We start from the raw sequence: 16,741 nt of genomic DNA, 5'->3' as shown, positions 1-16,741 counted from the left end.
GCATATTATCATTATGTACTTGCAGCATATAATTAATAGTAACATAAAGAGGGTTCTCAACACCCCCTCTTTCATAATAGTTACAAGTAGTAGGAGTATATTCAACCATATAACCAAAAGAGTCTTCCAACTTAGGTAACTTAGACACATCATGAGGATCATTAATTTATTATGGAATTCATTAGCATGCTTCCCTCTTTCAAAATAGTTATTAAGATCAATAGTGTTTAATATCATGGCTGTAACAAATATTTGGAACTAGAGATAATTGCAAACCACCTAAGTATTTCTCAACATAAGCAAATCTCTCCTCTAAGGTGTAATTAGGAGAGTTCAAGAACAAGGTAGGACTCTCATAAGTAAGAGTACGATTACAAACATCAATTATCCTCAAATAAAGTAGTAACAACTTCTAAACATGGAGGATTATCAATAAGCATAGGAGCATCATCTAAAGCATTATCATATAGCATATTTAAGCAACACTCCTCATTATCATCAATAAGTTCACTAGTAGCATTACAAAGTAAAGGAGCATTATTAGTTTCATCATAATAGCGATTATCATATAGGACCATAGAATTTTCAGTTTCACACTCATTATAACATGGGTTCTCATAAATAACAAAAGATTTTTAAGTTTGAGTGCTACTATCATATGTTGATGGTGAAGTTGGGAGATTCAACTCTTCCCCAAGCTTAGGTTGGACCATATCCATTTTAATCTCTGCTTCACATACTTCCTCTTCCAAGCATATGCTTTCATCATCCATATCCTGCAAAATATTAGTACTTTCCATGGCAGCAATAATTCTTTCTTTAACATAAACATTATCATTAAATTCTTTGCAAAGTTGGAAAATATTAGAAATGTGTCCTTTCATCACACGAGCTTCGACTAGTTTCAAAACAAGTATCAATAAGAAAATTTATCGCATGGGTTGCAACATAAGCAATATATTTCTCAACTTGTTCTATATCAGGGCATGAAAATTTATTTTCACGATAACAGGCAATTATAGGATCACTATTATGTTTACATTGATAGTGAGAGTGTTTATAGTCTTTTCTAGTGCAGCAAGTTATATCATGTAATTCACAAAAATCAGTAGCCATATCATCGAGATGTTCAAGCAATTCAAGCATTCTATTTCCTTCTTTGGTTGATCGATATTCATAGTAGGCACCCATAGCTTTGACATAACCATTAGAGATAGGGTTTGCAGAAGTTTCCTCCATAGTTTAAAACACATATTAAAAGCAGTGATTTTATGGATTTTATGTTTTTCGTATGAAAAATGAAAGTAAAATGATACTAAACAATGCAAACCAGAATAACAAATGCAACACAAAATGCAAAACTGAAAAATAAAATAGCAAACCAATAATATAAATATGATATGCAAGATAATAACAAAAACAAAATAAAATGCTTTGAAGGTAAAGATGGATAAGATGATGCTCACGTAGGTGCAAACTCCCCAAGCTTAGGTGTTTACACAAGTTGGTGATGAAGTTGACTTTATTGTGAGATAACCTTCAACTAGTTCCCCGGCAATGACGCTAGAAAACGGTCTTGATGGGCGGGAGTGTATAAGCTTAGGTTGAGCTCCAAGTGTAGAGTTTGTAGATGTGGAAGACGTGTTTTCCCCATGAGGGTAATATCAAACTCTCGGGGAACTGTGTGTTAAGGGTTTATCTTCTTATCCTTCTCTTATGAGACCTGCAAAACAAAGCAAAATGTTTTGTGCCCTCAACCTCACCAAGTGGTTGTCAAGCACAAGGTGTGAGAAAAGATGTGAAAAGATAATAAATGCAAACAATAAATTAATATGAAATGATATGGATGGTAATGCAACGGTGCTAGAAAACAGTGTGGTGTGTGAAACTAGTGGGATAGATCTCTCTACTTGCACAACTCCTGAAAACAGCTTGATATGCAAATGATGGTAAATAAATATGCAAGGATGGTAGAAACAATAATGGATGGTATTGTTGGGTTTTATATTGTGAATGCAAGAAAATAAAAGTGTTTTTTGTTTTTAGATTTTGAAATGGCTGAAAATAAAAAATGTAAAGTGTTGGAAAGGTGTTTCTTATGATTAAAAATGGACTGGGGTTCATAGTTTCACAAATGCACTCTCTCTTTTATAAAGTGGTAGATAATGGAACACTAGAATTGACATAAATGATTGCAACATAAAGATTTCATGACAAGTTACTAGTTATATGGGAATCACGTCCTAACATAGAGATCTTTTGTGTATGAATCTCTCTTATACTCCACCAAGATGCGAACTAAATCCTAACACCCTAGTAATTAAGATAAATCAGAGTATATCATTAAGTTCTATGACATGAAGTTAAAATAAGAACATGCTAGATCTAGTCATGGAGAAGTGGCAAGATCACCCCACATTCCCGGTAGCATGGTATTCTCTTTATCCCTAGTGAGGTAACAAAGTAAGGTAAACACCCGAGTGGATCGCGGAATTTCTGTCACTTTCACCGCACTAGCCACCCCCGTTACTCCATCTAATGCATACGTTCCCCCTCACACACCCTCATACACAAGTTTGATCAGAACAAGTAAACAATAACAGGGTACATAATATGCATCTTCTTTCATAACTGAAATAAAACTATTGCAATCTCAAACATATATTAACTCATAAAAAGATCCACCACAAAGGTATTACATAGATAACCATAATCATCCTCAGCAGCTCATACGGTGCTAATTAATGAAGCTCAAAGAGAGGAGAGATACATAAGTTACTTCCACAAACCCATAGTCCAGGGGTGGACTACTCCCTCTTCATCATGGTGACGATGGTGGAGTCGTTGGAGGAGGTGGAGACCATGCCGGCAGCGCCCCGCCGAAGTTTTCCCCATCCAATCTGCAGCTCCAGGTCTCTGTTTTCGTCTTTCTGTGTTTCAGCGGAGCTCCCTTCCGAAAGGCATCGGGTGAGTATTTTTTACAGACGTTTTTAGGTCAAGACGGAGGCACGGAGATGAAAACGGATGGCGTCGGAGGCTCGAGGGCCAGGATCAGGCACCCCACGTGGCCAAGGAATCTGGCCAGGTGGGCCTACCCCTTTTGGTCGTCGGACTTCCTTTCTGGCACTTCCTTGGCTCGCACTCCTTCCTTCCAAAAACCGATCCTCATAAAATCTCAGATTATTTGGACGTCATTTGAGTCCCTAAAACATCAAAATATAGAAAAAAGATGTTTTCGCACGGTTAATTGCAGAAAAAGGGAAACTGTGAAATATCCCCAAAATCAATATAAAACAATGATATAACCCTTATATGATGCAAATATGACTGAAATATAAGTAATACAATGCAAAGTTCATGTATGCATTTTACATGCATCAACCGTCGTTGCCAAACAATGGCTGATTTTCAATTGATTAGCCCTCACAAGCCTCATCATATTGAGTCTCGTCATATTGACTGTAGTCGCCATCTTCCTCATCGGCGACGTCGTTGATAATCTCATGCAAGAGGGCCTTGCCATTGTTACACACATAGCAGTCATGATAAGCCTCGGTCAGGACCAACTAAGAACAAGTTGACAGGAGTGGTGGTAGCCTGAGATCTGACAGCTCCTCTCCGTCCTGCGCGCTTGTTGGACTCGGCCCGACACTCATCTGACGTGTAATCCCTAGTGGGCTTCTTCGCACTAGTGGAAAACGGGTCTTTAGCACCGGTTGATAAGGGCCATATGCACCGGATGGCCAACCGGTGCTAAGTATCCAGTGCTAACCGGGTAAACCCTGATGAATTCGGATGTAAATTTTTCCCACGATCATTTTGATATATTATACGATTTTTTCCGACCTCGTAGGCAAAAGTTAATGCCATTTTACCTTTTTCTAAACTTTTTATGCAAAAAAAATTCGAAATTAAAATTTGTTAATTTTCCCTAATAGTAGGTTGCATAAAATATAGGAATCTCAAAAGATTTTATTTTTTTGAATTTTCTATCATTTTCTTTTCTATTTTACAGAGTTAAAAAAGGTGATCCACGGGGGAGGGGGGTGGAGGTGCGTGGGGAGCAGAAAAACCTTTAGCACCGCTTGCTAAAGGGTTCGCGGCTGACGCCAACCCTTTAGCACCGGTTCGTGGCATGAACCAATGTTAAAGGTCCCACACGAACCGGTGCTAATGCCGCGGCTGGTCCACTGAACATCCAGACCGTACGAACCGGTGCTAATGAGCCCTTTAGCACCGGATCGTGCCAAATCCGGTGCTAATGCTCTTTGGAGCAAAAAAACTAAAGCCCTCCTTTCTACTAGTGTCGGCTTCCTGCTGGCGGCGGCTTGTCCTTCTCAGTCTGCGATCCCAATTCTGGCAAAGTGAAATGTGCCACGAGGTCGTCAAAATCGAGTCTTTGTACCTATCGGCAACCTCACTTTTGGGCATCTTCTTGCTCTTGTTCTATTCTCTAACAGTGATCGGGATGTTATCCCTAACCATAACTCCGCACTGATTTTTAAATATCGTTACGGCATTTTCGTGTGTCATCGGTTGGCCTTTAGGTGATATAGATGTAATTTTGTAGTGGTCATTTTTGCCCAATTTCTTTGCCGGGCCTCGTTTCTCCAACTTATCTTGGGAGGCCTAAGAGAATAAAAATTAATCAATTTATATACATATGTACATATAGAATTCCATTAATGCCTCTAGTGATTGTATACCTCACCATCACCGAAGCACTCGGCTTCTCCATCACCGGAGCCGTCGACTTCTCCATCACCGGAGCCGTGGTCTTCTCCATCACCGGAGCCATGGTCTTCTCCATCACTGAATCTGTGGTCTTCTTGGTCATCTTCTAGATTGGCGTCGCGGATTATGTTCTCAACTAGGTCTTCCTGTTCGAAGTCTCGATGGAATGGAGGATCCATTGTTTCTGCAAAATATTAAATCGATAAGTACATGTTCTCTAACCCATGGCCCCATAAACCCTACCCAAACCCTTACCCTAACCAAACCCTAACCCTAACCAAGGCGGCGTGGAGCAGGGAGAAGAGGGCGCGGCGCCAGGTTCGTGCATGATCACGTGAGTAACGACGAAAGAGGAGAGGGAGAGCGAGAGGGAGAGAAGAGGGGAGTTGCAGCGTCGGGTGTTCGCGAGAGGGAGAGAAGAGGGGAGTTGCGGCAGAGGAGGCTCGGGTGTTTGCGAGAGGTAGAGGAGAGGGGAGTTGCGGCGTCGGGGGTGTTCGCGAGAGGGAGAGAAGATGAGAGTTGCGGCAGAGGAGGCTCGGGTGTTCGCGAGAGGTAGAGGAGAGGGAAGTTGCGGCGTCGGGGGTGTTCGCGAGAGGGAGAGAAGAGGGGTGTTTGCGAGAGGGAGAGGGCCGGTGTCGGCGTCGGGTTCGTCGGTGGAGGGGCTAACTATATACTAACTAACTAACTAAATTACTAACTATATACTAACTAACTAAATAACTATGTACTAACTAATTAACTAACTAAATTACTAACTTAATGCATAAACAACATAAACCTAATTAATAAAAAACTAACTAACTAAAAAACTAACTAATTAAATACATAAAACTAACTTAATACATAAACTAAATTATTAACTAACTAAATACATAAAATCACATAAAATCCATAAAACAAAATTTAACAAGAAAAACTAACTTAATACATAAACTAAATTACTAACTTAATACATAAACTAATTTATTAACTAACTAACTAAAAAACTAACTAATTAAACAGATAAAACTAATTAACTAAAAAACTAAAAAATCAAATAAAGGGGCGAGTGCGAAGCCGCCGGTACTGCCACGCGCCGGTGGTTACCTGGGCGGCGCGGCGCCGGAGGAGCTGGAGGCGCGTGGCGGCGGCAGAGGCTTGAGGAGGAGCGCGACGACGGCTACCTGAGCGGCGCAGTGCCGGAGGAGCTCGAGGCGCGCGGCGGCGCGCGGTAGAGGAGCTCATGGAGGCGCGTGGCAGCGGCAGAGGAGGTCGCGGAGGCGCACGGCAGCGCCAGAGGAGCTCGAGACGGCGCGTGGCGGTGGCAGAGGAGTTCGAGGCGCGGCGGCGTCGGCGGCAGCGACGGCGTATTTGGGCAGCCTGGCGGCGTCTCTGTTAGGGTTTGGACTCCGGGTGTCGTGGGTTGTGGCTCGCCCCGCGAAGCCCGGAGCTTTTATACGCCACCACCTTTTGTCGCGGGTGGTGGCAGGACCCGCGACAAAAGGCCCCCTTTTGTCGCGGGTCGTGCCACCACCTGCGACAAAATGGGCTGATCCGTGGGACTTAGCATCCGATGGCTCCGGCCGTTTTAATCTAACGGCCTGGAGCCGTTGGATGAAAAAGGCCACGATTAGCGCCGTTTCTGTTTCTTTTCTACTTTGCACCGCCGCCGTGCCACACGTGTCGCTTCCCCGCGCCACGTGTCGCCGCCGCTTCCACGTGCCTCGCCCCGCCGCCGCCGGCGTGCGATGTGTAGACGCGGCTTACACGTGACATGCCCCGTGTGCGCTATATAAAGCGCCACGTGCACCCGCAACCACATGTCGCCGCCGCCTCCGCTCATTCTTCTCCGGGATGCCGCCGCGCCGTCGCGGGTCGTCCGGTTTCCGTGGCGTCCGAGCGCGTCCGAGTGGTAGGTTCTACACCGAGATACGCGCCGGTGGCTTCCGCCTCACCCTCAACACGTACAACACGCTGGAGCTGGCGGCACGCGCTTACGACGCGGCCGCTTGGCGATTTCGGCAGCCACGGCGCGACATGAACTTCCCGGATGTCGAATCGCTAGAGGAGGCAGAGTTCCTCGCGCCAGTGCCGTGCCTCGTCGACGACGAGGACCACCGCCAGGTGCAGCGCCGGATCGCCATTGCCGAGAACGATGAGGAGTTGATGTGCCAGTGGAGGGCGCAGTTCCCCAACGACGTCGACAACACCGATGCGTTCTTCGCTGACCTTAGGGCACAACGCAGGTCCAACAAGCGCCACCGTCGGGCCGTCGCCGAGTTCGAGCTCGACAACCCGAATACAACTTGGGCCGAAAACGACCCTCGGTGGGACGACATTTGAACGAAGACAACCTCCGACGACGAGTAGAGACTATACTAGTCATTTATCTATTTTAATTTTAATTTTAATAAAATTGTTGTCGGTTGTTTTAGTTTAAATTTAGTTTATAAAGTCGTTATCGGTTGTTTTAGTTCAATAAATTTGTTGTCGGTTGTTTTCAATAAAGTCGTTGTCGGTGGCTTCATCCTGATGATGAGAAAGATTCCCGCCACGACGCCGCGCAGGAAGAAAAGGGCGGGAAACAATGGGCGGGAATAAAAAAATTATTACGATTGAACTGGAATTAAAGTACAGAGCTCAACTGAAAATTAAGATACATGGCCATATTCGAATATTGGAGTCATTCAGTCATACTCGTGCCTAGCCCTATAAACGTCGCCTATGTAGTCGTCTTAGTCGCCGACGTCATCGTCGCTAGCATCGGGGTCGCGGTACTCGAACCTCGACGGGTGAGCACGCGTGGGCTGGGACTGAGGGTAGCGCAGGCGGGGGCCACGCTAGGCCATGACGCTCCGGAGAGTCCGACCGCACCACCACAGCCGACGGCCAGCCTCGTTGAAGTTCGAAGGAGTCGGGCCATCCTCCTCGTGCCTGGCAATCGCACTCTCACGCCGATTGATGAAGAAGCCGTCCCAAGTCAGGCTGTAGTCGAGATGCCACTGGGGATTCCTCCGCTGCTCTGGCGTGAGCTCGAAGTAGTAGTGGTTCGTGATGGCCATATGGCGCACCACACCGAGAGAGTGTCGGGGGGAAGACGCCGGGTAGGGCAAAAGACTGAGAAAGCTGGCTCAAGGCCGGCTGGCCCGCGGCAAAGGCCGGCTGAGGAGCAGCCGGCTGGAGCCATGGACGGCTGCCTTGGGAGCCGGCTGGTTCAAAATCCACGTTGGTCTGGCCATGGCTATCTGCGCCATGGCTGGGCCGGCTTCAACTTGTCATATCCAGCTTGGTTGAACTCTCCCCTGACCGTCTCGAAGTTGGTGAGACTTGCAGGAGAAGGAACTGGAAAGGTGATCCGGCTCCTAAAGTCCACGATGATCTCACCCTCCGTAAAGTGCGAGGCACTGTAGAGCAACAATGCCTCTCGCTCGACAGACCATCATGGCTCACGCCGCGCCGTATGGCTACAGGCCATCAATGGCGACAGGGACACTTCCTCTCCATACCGCTGACTTCGGCAGGCGGATGGGACGTGCCTCAACGCCTCAACGGCTCCTGACGTCAACACCTCGGGAAGGAGCAGAAGCCGAAGCCGGCCAGCCGGCCACTAGGTCATAGGGATTTTTTTGTATATTTGCCAGCGCCTATATAAGCTGCACTACCCCCTCTCGTGCGGGGGATCGATCAATCCTGACTCATTCTAGTCACGGAGCTGCCCTATGAGAGAGACCATCGTCTTCCTTAGCCTCCCAGGAGCAGCCGGATACAGCTCAAGGAGCACCATTGCACTGTGATACATCTTATACACTCATAGCAGGAGTAGAGGTGTTACCTCCACAGGAGGGCCTCGAACCTGGGTATGTTGCCGTGTCGCTCGTGCCCATACCCGCATCCGGATACCGCCGTAAGACCATAGTAGGAACCACTCTCTTTAGCCACCCTATGGCATATGCCGTGACGATAGCACGACATTTGGAGCCCACCGTGGGGCCTTCAGCGTCTGCGGCCGGTGTCTTCATCCGGACGGGTCTCACCATCACCACCGGCGAGCGAGTCGCTTCAGGCTTGATCTGGAGATTTAGCTCCCTCGACTGCATCAGCGACAACGCTGGCTGCTTCTGTTGACCACCAAAACCCACCGGCGAGCAGCGACGGGCAAAACGTAGAGCCGGGAGGCTCCCAGGACTGCTGGTGGGCCCTGGTCCCTCGGGCGATGACCCGCAATGCTCCGGCACGCACGTCCGATGCTGGTGCAAGGGCGTGCCACCTGACCTATACCTGGTCAGGAAGGTGATGGATTGCTTCGGCTAGTTTCCTGCATGGCATACACGTAAACATTAAATACGAGCCTCGATCGGCTCTCAGGTTATCCTGTGAATCGGCTCATGGAGCCGATCCACCCATGATTCGTATTGGATCTACGATAACATGGTGGTCCTACTTGATCAACACTAAGCTAAAACGATCTACGACGATTTAGGGTTTTCACCACATAACCGGAACGTCTTGCGCGTAATTGAGCCTAGAAGGTACGAAAGATGACGGAAAACCAACCCTAGAAAAGGCCTAAAAACCAACATGAAGTTGATCCTCGGAACATCCCTTCTAGGATCAGCAAACCGTACCTCACGCACTACTGGATCCTTCAACCCGTTTGCAAGGCCTAACCATATGGATATCAAACTAATCCTTGAAGAGCAAGGAACAACCGTAACAGATTGAATCTACCAAATAAAGACTAAGCAAGGTGCTGCCCTTACACCTAAGATAGATGTAAGGACAGCTAGATATCTAGGGATAGCATAACTAAGCAAATACATCAAGAAAGTATCGATGCTAACCCTAAAGTATCTACGATAACAGTGTTGCTCGCCATCAAAAAGGCTTCAGTACGAGCAACACATGAACAACGAATAAACAAGATACTGCCTAGATCGCAAGATGCGATCTAGGCAGCATAGCGCTTACCCGGAAGAAACCCTCGAAACAAGGGGTGGCGATGCACCTAGATTGGTTTGTTGTGAACGTGATCGTCCTCCTTTCTCAATAACCCTAGATACATATTTATAGTCCGTAGACTCTCTAACTTGGGAATAATCCCAACCGTGTACGAGCTAAACTCTATCTTTTAATTCTAACTGACACGTAACCTACTATAATTTACAGATACACGGGCAATCTAGCCAAACTCTTGCACGAGGCCGATTCATGAATATTTCCCGTGTATATTCTCCAAGCCCATCTCAATCATGGCCCACCTCCTGACTTGGTTAAAATCTGGTGATAACACATGCCCCCTGGTTTTGGCAATGATAATTCCAAAACCACTCTGTTTTTCTTTGTAGGGTCATGTCGTTGCAGAGCAGAACCGTCGCAGTATCCTTTCATCATGATGCCTTGCCTTCTCAACTTCTCTGCACGATTTGGCAGTTTTTTGGCACCACTTCCTCGGAAACCGCTGTAGCATTAAATCTCCACTATATACCCTTTATTTAACCACGCCGAACAGTTCGCCTCTTCATCCCCTTGCTTTGTACTAGCCATCGGCAAAAAACCCCCTTCCTCTGTAGCCATGTCTTCCTCTTCCTCCTCCTCCGCCTCGTCGGGTCTCTCTTTCCAGTCCTCCTCCTCCAGCGAGCCGATACCAGAACACGACCTGATGGCGCAATACGAGAAGGAGGCTCCCGAGCATTGGGACGATGAAGAGTGGGACTTCACCGTCAGGGTGAACGACGACCTACCCCTGGTCGCCGTCGGGTCAGATGACGACCTATCCCTGGCTTATGAACTTGCCAAAGGAACTTAGCTTGGCATCGGCAAACTATTCCTTGGAGAGGTCTATCGATCTCTCCAACTGATGTCTGTCAAACTGTTCTCCCAAAAGACAGTTAAAACAGGAGGCCCCTGGTGGTTTATTCAGCTATGGGCTCAGCTGTACTTCCAAAACCAGATCCCAAACTCTCCACCTTTGGCCACTTGCACCTTCCCAGATGCTAATGGGAAGCAGATCCGATGCACTAGCTACGGCCAAGCTCTATATAGCCTTCCAGGCAGCAAACTGATCCCTAAGGAAGCATCAGAGTGGTTCAGGATTTTCTTCCAAGGCCTGGACAATCCCCTGTTCTTTCCTTACACCGAATCTGGAAATTTTGAAAATCCAGTCTCCTTCAGGCTAGACAGCTTTGCCGATGACCCTAGCACTCGGCACTTATATTCCATTATGATCCGTCCCTGCTTCCTTCCAGTTGGCATGAGCACCTCTAACAGGATCATCAAACCTGGTTATGAGTCTTACCAGCCGGTCATAGTAGCCCGGCAGTTTGGTCTTGGGCAGGTGTCTCCACACTTCTTCCTTCACCACTTGACAGAAAGTAGAGCCGAGTTGCCTGATGTCCTCACCGGCCAAAGGTGTTACTCCTTCTTTGATGCTCTAGCAATTCCAATCCCTCACAACCTCCATTTCATCTCGTCAACCGATGGCTTTGAGACCTGGTGGTCAATGTGGAAGACCCACGCCTTCAGGAGAGCTCTAGGACCATTGCTGAAGCAACTTGATGCTGAATATGATATCCCTGCAGAACAGGTACCACTACTCACAAATTTCTTGCAGTGGCTCATAATGATTGTTTGTAACCTGGCTCTGTTTCCTTGCAGCAACAAGATGGTCCAGAACCTGTACATGAGGATGGCTCCTCCTTCAAGTTCCTTCCCCCGGCTCCAGTGGTTCTCTTCTGCAAGAGCTCACCACCCTTGAAGAAGGTTGTGATGCAGAGTCAGCCGATTCCGCCAAAATCGGCTCCTAAGAGCACAGCATCTTCTGGGCCAGCTGCCCCCCGAGCCTCAATCAAGGCGAGAAAAGCAGTAAGGAAAGTAGCTGCCAGGAAGACCTTGAAGCGCCAAAACCCTATTCCCGCTCAAGAAAGTTTGCACGTAAGCTGATTCATGCCTTGGTTAATTTCATCTATCCTTCCAGGTTTCTGCAACATGCTTGTATTTCTTTCACAGGCCTCTACTGAAGAAAACTCTAGCAAGGACACACAGTCCAGTCGAGAGAATTCGAGCTCGGGAAACTCTGGGAAAACCACCACGCAGAGCCAGCCAGACTTGCCGCCGTCGGCTTCCAAGAAAAGGTCAGCTCCTGAACCTGCTTCCTCCCAAGCTCCAATCAAAACAGGGCTACGCACAAAGAGCCGATGCGTCAAGAGAGCTCGCAAAGAACCGCAAGCTTCTTCACCAAGCCAGGAGGTTTCAAATGTAATTATTCCCCCTGGCTCATATTTCATACCAACCCATCGTTACTCGCATCGGCTAACCACTTCCTTCGTAGACTGATGACACCTCTAGTGGGGACGTCGAGGAGGTACTGATGCCATCCGCCACCCTGGATCTAGCAACCTCAAAGATCGTGGCTGACAAGGTGGCCAACCAAGCCAAGCCCACAGAAAAGCCGATCACCACAACATCGGCTGTCCCTCCGGTCTTAGGAGAGGTACACTCCATTCCCTTGGCTCTACCATTTTCTTTTGCTGCATATTGATGCTGTTCTTGTTTGTCTGTCAGGGTTATGACCTCTCAAGCTTGCTGACGTTTGACCCTGAGTCCATCGAACCAGCTACTTCCAGGGCCAGTGAAGAGCCAGGACCCAGCACTACCCATGGAAAACTCCAGCGTCTCGGGGCTTTGCTCTCCTCTTCAATTGAGACATTGATTGAAAACCCCGAGGAAGTAAAGGGCATTCTTGAAGACATTCAGCCCCATCTCCCGGTGACAGTGCAGGTGAAACTCTGGCCAGTTGTGACTCTGTCAGCCTTCAGGTCAAGGGTGAAGTTGGCTCGTCAGAGAATTGACCTTCGCCACGCCCAGCTCCCATTGAAAGCCGATATTGCAGACAAGTGTCAACGGCTTAATGAGAGAAAGGCTGCCTTGGACACCAAAACTGACACTTCTGTCAGCAGTACCGAACTTGAGACCCTGCACAAGGAACTGGAGAACCTTGAAGAGAGGGTCAGGGTAACCAAACAGCTTATCCAAGATAAGGAAGCTCTTATTGCCCGCTCCCGGGAGGAAGCAGAAGGCCTCAAAGCTGAACTGAAGACTGATCTGGCCGAAATACGCGCCCTGAACAGCCAGCTGGTGATAGGCAAGGACGAGGATGATGAGGCCGAGATCGCCGAGGTGGATCGTGTCCGTGCTGACGCCCTCCATTCCCTTAGTGTATTCCTTCAGTAGAGCCTCTCTTTGTAATCTGATAACTGCTGATAACTGCTCAATCGAGCTTGTTCCTCTAGAGTCGATGGCTATGCATCGGCTTTTTTATTCTGAAGTCGATGTCTGTGCATTTTTTTTACTGGCCGATTTTTTATGCATCGGCCCCCATATTTCACTGTCCATGTATGCTCCGTTTAGGTGCCCCCCGAGCCGAATCTTTCAAGTAATTGAAGATATCGGCTCTCCAGTCATCCTGTCTGTATGGCTTGATGAACCCGGCATCCAACACTTTCTTGATTTCTTCTAGAATATCGGCCTTCATCTGATGTGTACGTTGCTGGAACGGCCGAAATCCTTTCTTGAGAGGGAGCCGATGCTCAATTATGCTCCTATTCAACAGAGCTATCATCCGGCTCCTCAGATGCGGATCTAACTTTTTGCTGATAAAAGTTGGTCGTGGCTTATCCCCAGGACCAATGTCAACCTCTTCTAGCTCATCAGCCGATGTAAACCCATACCCTAGCTTTCCGTCACCTGTTAGATCGATGCTCAACACAGGCAAAACGTATGGCGAGGATAATATGGGACGATTGCTGGAATCGGCCCCCATTTTGATTGCATTGCTCAATGAAGGTTTACATCTTGTTCGTGCTCTACTATATCTACCTGACATGCTTGAGTTGAGATCATTGCTTCTTATTTTTTGGGGCCGATCGCAGGGATCGGCCTTGTCACGTACGTCCATAGACTTTGCTCTTGCTACACTGTCAGGCCGGTGGATAAGACCAGCCTCACCCCGTTTTTTGTCACTTCGATGCGCTCACAGCCGTCCAAACTGACTCCAGAGAGTGGCTCTTGGTCTACCGCGTCCCAAATGTTCACGCCAGCCGTTGAGATTTCGGTTGAGTCATCTGCATGGACGACCTCCACTTCATCTCCATCCCACTGTATCAAGCATTGGTGCATTGTGGACGGAATGCAGCAGTTGGCGTGAATCCAATCCCTCCCTAGCAGGACAGCGTAGGTGCTTTTGCTGTCGACGATGAAGAATGACGTGGGAATTGTTTTTTGGCCTACAGTCAGATCCACGCTCAGAACGCCTTGCGCTTTTGATGCTTGGCCGTTGAAGTCGCTCAATGTGACGTTAGTTTTGATCAGATCCGCGCTAGAGCGTCCCAGGCGACGTAGCATGGAGTATGGCATTATATTTACTGCCGCTCCCGTGTCAACCAGCATCTTGTTGACAGGCTGCCCGTTGATATAACCTTTCAAGTACAGGGCCTTCAGGTGTCTGTAGCTCCTTTCTCGCGGCTTTTCAAAGATAACTGGCCATGGGCCGCAGTCAAGTTGTGTTACACATGCCTCTTCTGGTCTTGGAGCACAAAACTCCGACGGAAGTATGAACACCATGTTTGTGCCAGCCGATGCCTTATCATCGGCTTTCTTTGGTTTGGGGCGCCATTCTTTCTTCTGTGGACGGCCCTCCTCGTCCAAAGTTTGCTGAATTTTCGCGGCCAGATCGGGCCGCGCCTTCCTCAGCGTGTGCAGGTATAACCTCTCGGCTTCCTCCAAGCTACATAGCCGCTGAACCCTGCGCTTTTGAGAGTGACTGAGTCCATCAGGGCACCACCTTGGCCGGTGGTATCTATCTTCTTCTTCTTCTTCTTCTTCTTCTAACTCCTCGAGATCTTCCACTCGAGAGGACTCAGCTTGTTTGTTCCGAGATGGGAGAGGCCCTAGACGTTTGAACACTGACACGTCTCCTGCGTCCTTCTTCTTTGGTCTACATTCTGGGCAGCTTTCGATTGTAGGCAATCGGCTCATTCCTGAATTCCAGCAGTGTTTAAAGAAAGGACAATCCCAGTGTCGGTCCATGTCTTCTTGCTCCCTTGACCTTCCCTTAGCGCGGTGCTCATATCCTTCGTCGTATTGATCATACCGACGATACTTTCTGTCGTTGTCGTTAGGCCGACAATCTCTTTCATCAGCTGTGTCATACCGCCGGCGTTGGTCATACTGACGCTCATATTTGTTAAGAAGGTGCTCAGAGAGTGGTCGTTGGTACCGCACGCTTCTCACTTGTTCCTCGGTGACGTACCGTTTGTCATCATATCGGGGCCGGTCGCGTGAACCGGCCTCCTCCTTGTCCTTGCCACGAGAACGACTGCTCTCTTCTTTGTCCTTGCTAAGGTGGTATACAAGCCCTGCCATGTTAATACTGAACGAGAGATTTGGCTGGCGTCTCACGAGATGATTGCACTCCACCATGTTGACGGCAGGGAACGGTTGTGTGTCCACTTTCATGGCATACTGGCTGAAAATCAGACGGCCTTGTTCTATCGCCATTTGGATCTGCTGACGCAACACTTTGCAGTCGCTGGTGGTATGGGTGAACGAATGATGCCACTTGCATTATGGCCTTCCGTTCATCTCTTGCACCGTAGGGATTCTATGGCCTTAGGGTAACTTTAGCTGCTTCTCCTTAAGCAAAAGATCGAAAATCTGCTCAGCTTTGCTCACGTCGAAGTCAAACCCTTTTGCAGGACCTTGTGGTTTAACCCACTTGCAGGACACGGGGTTTGCCCCCCGAGCCCATTCAGCCACGGCTACTACCTGGTCTTCTGCAGAGTCTTCATCCTCTTCTGTCTCAACTAGGCTTACCGCACGTTTGAATTTGTCCTGGTACAATTCAGGGTGGCGCTGTTCATACAATGAAAGTTTCTGAACCATATGCGCCAGTGAAGTGTACTCCGCTTGGGAGGCCATGTCCTTGATCGGCGACGCGAGGCCCAACACTGCCAGATCGACTGCTTCCTTCTCATTCAAATGAGCCGAATAACATCGGTTCCTCATGTTCCTGAAGCGCTGAATGTATTCTGACACTGTTTCTCCGCGCCTCTGCCGCACTTGTGCCAGATCGGCAATGCCAGCCTCGGAAGCTTCTGAGTGATATTGCACGTGGAACTGCTCTTCCATCTGCTTCCACGTCCGGATTGAATCTGGTGGCAGCGAGGTGTACCATCCAAAAGCTGATCCCGTGAGAGACTGCGCAAAAAACCTTACGCGTAGCGGGTCTGATGCTGAGATCATGCCCAACTGTGCCAAATATCGGCTCACATGCTAAATTGAACTAGAGCCTTCTGAGCCACTAAACTTTGAGAACTCAGGGAGCCGATACTTGGGCGGTAGTGGAATCAAATCATACTCGTTGGGGTACGGCTTGGAATAGCCGATTGCCCCCCTTTTCGGCACCATGCCGAACTGATCTCTCAAGATTGCACTGATTTGGTCCACTGTAGGAGCTGCAGGGGCTGAACTTTGCTGATTCGTTGCGGTGGCATATTTAGCCAGCCACGCCTGTTTATCGGCGTCTACTCCAGAAACCCCTCCTGCTGTTCCAGAAATTCCTCCTATGGCTCCAGAAATTCCTCCTGCTGTAATCTGGTTCGTGCGCGCCAAGTTGTTGCAGTCTGGCACATACATGCACGTGTATCCATGCGGGATTTCCTTAGGTGGTTCCAGCACGAACTGGTAATCAGCAGGATCGCCTCCAATCTTGTAGACGACGAACGCCGGTGAACCCGGCGGTTCTGGAGCTGCTAGCGAGAACGGCAACTGCGGTCCGGTGTGGAATGGTATCTCTCCTTGGTGAGTCCCTAGGGTAGGTCCTGACGGAGAGTACTGATGCTTCATGATTTCTTGGACCACGCGAAGCGCAACGCGCTCGAAAGCGTTCACCAGGCTCTCAGAATGACGGTGTAGCGAGTGAGCTACCATGTAATTAATTTCCTGGCGCGGAGCTCTGGTGCGTTCTTCTGAA

Source organism: Lolium perenne, chromosome 1, assembly GCF_019359855.2.
Source record: "Lolium perenne isolate Kyuss_39 chromosome 1, Kyuss_2.0, whole genome shotgun sequence".
NCBI classification, from domain to species: Eukaryota; Viridiplantae; Streptophyta; class Magnoliopsida; order Poales; family Poaceae; genus Lolium; species Lolium perenne.
This window is presented reverse-complemented; position numbering follows the sequence as displayed.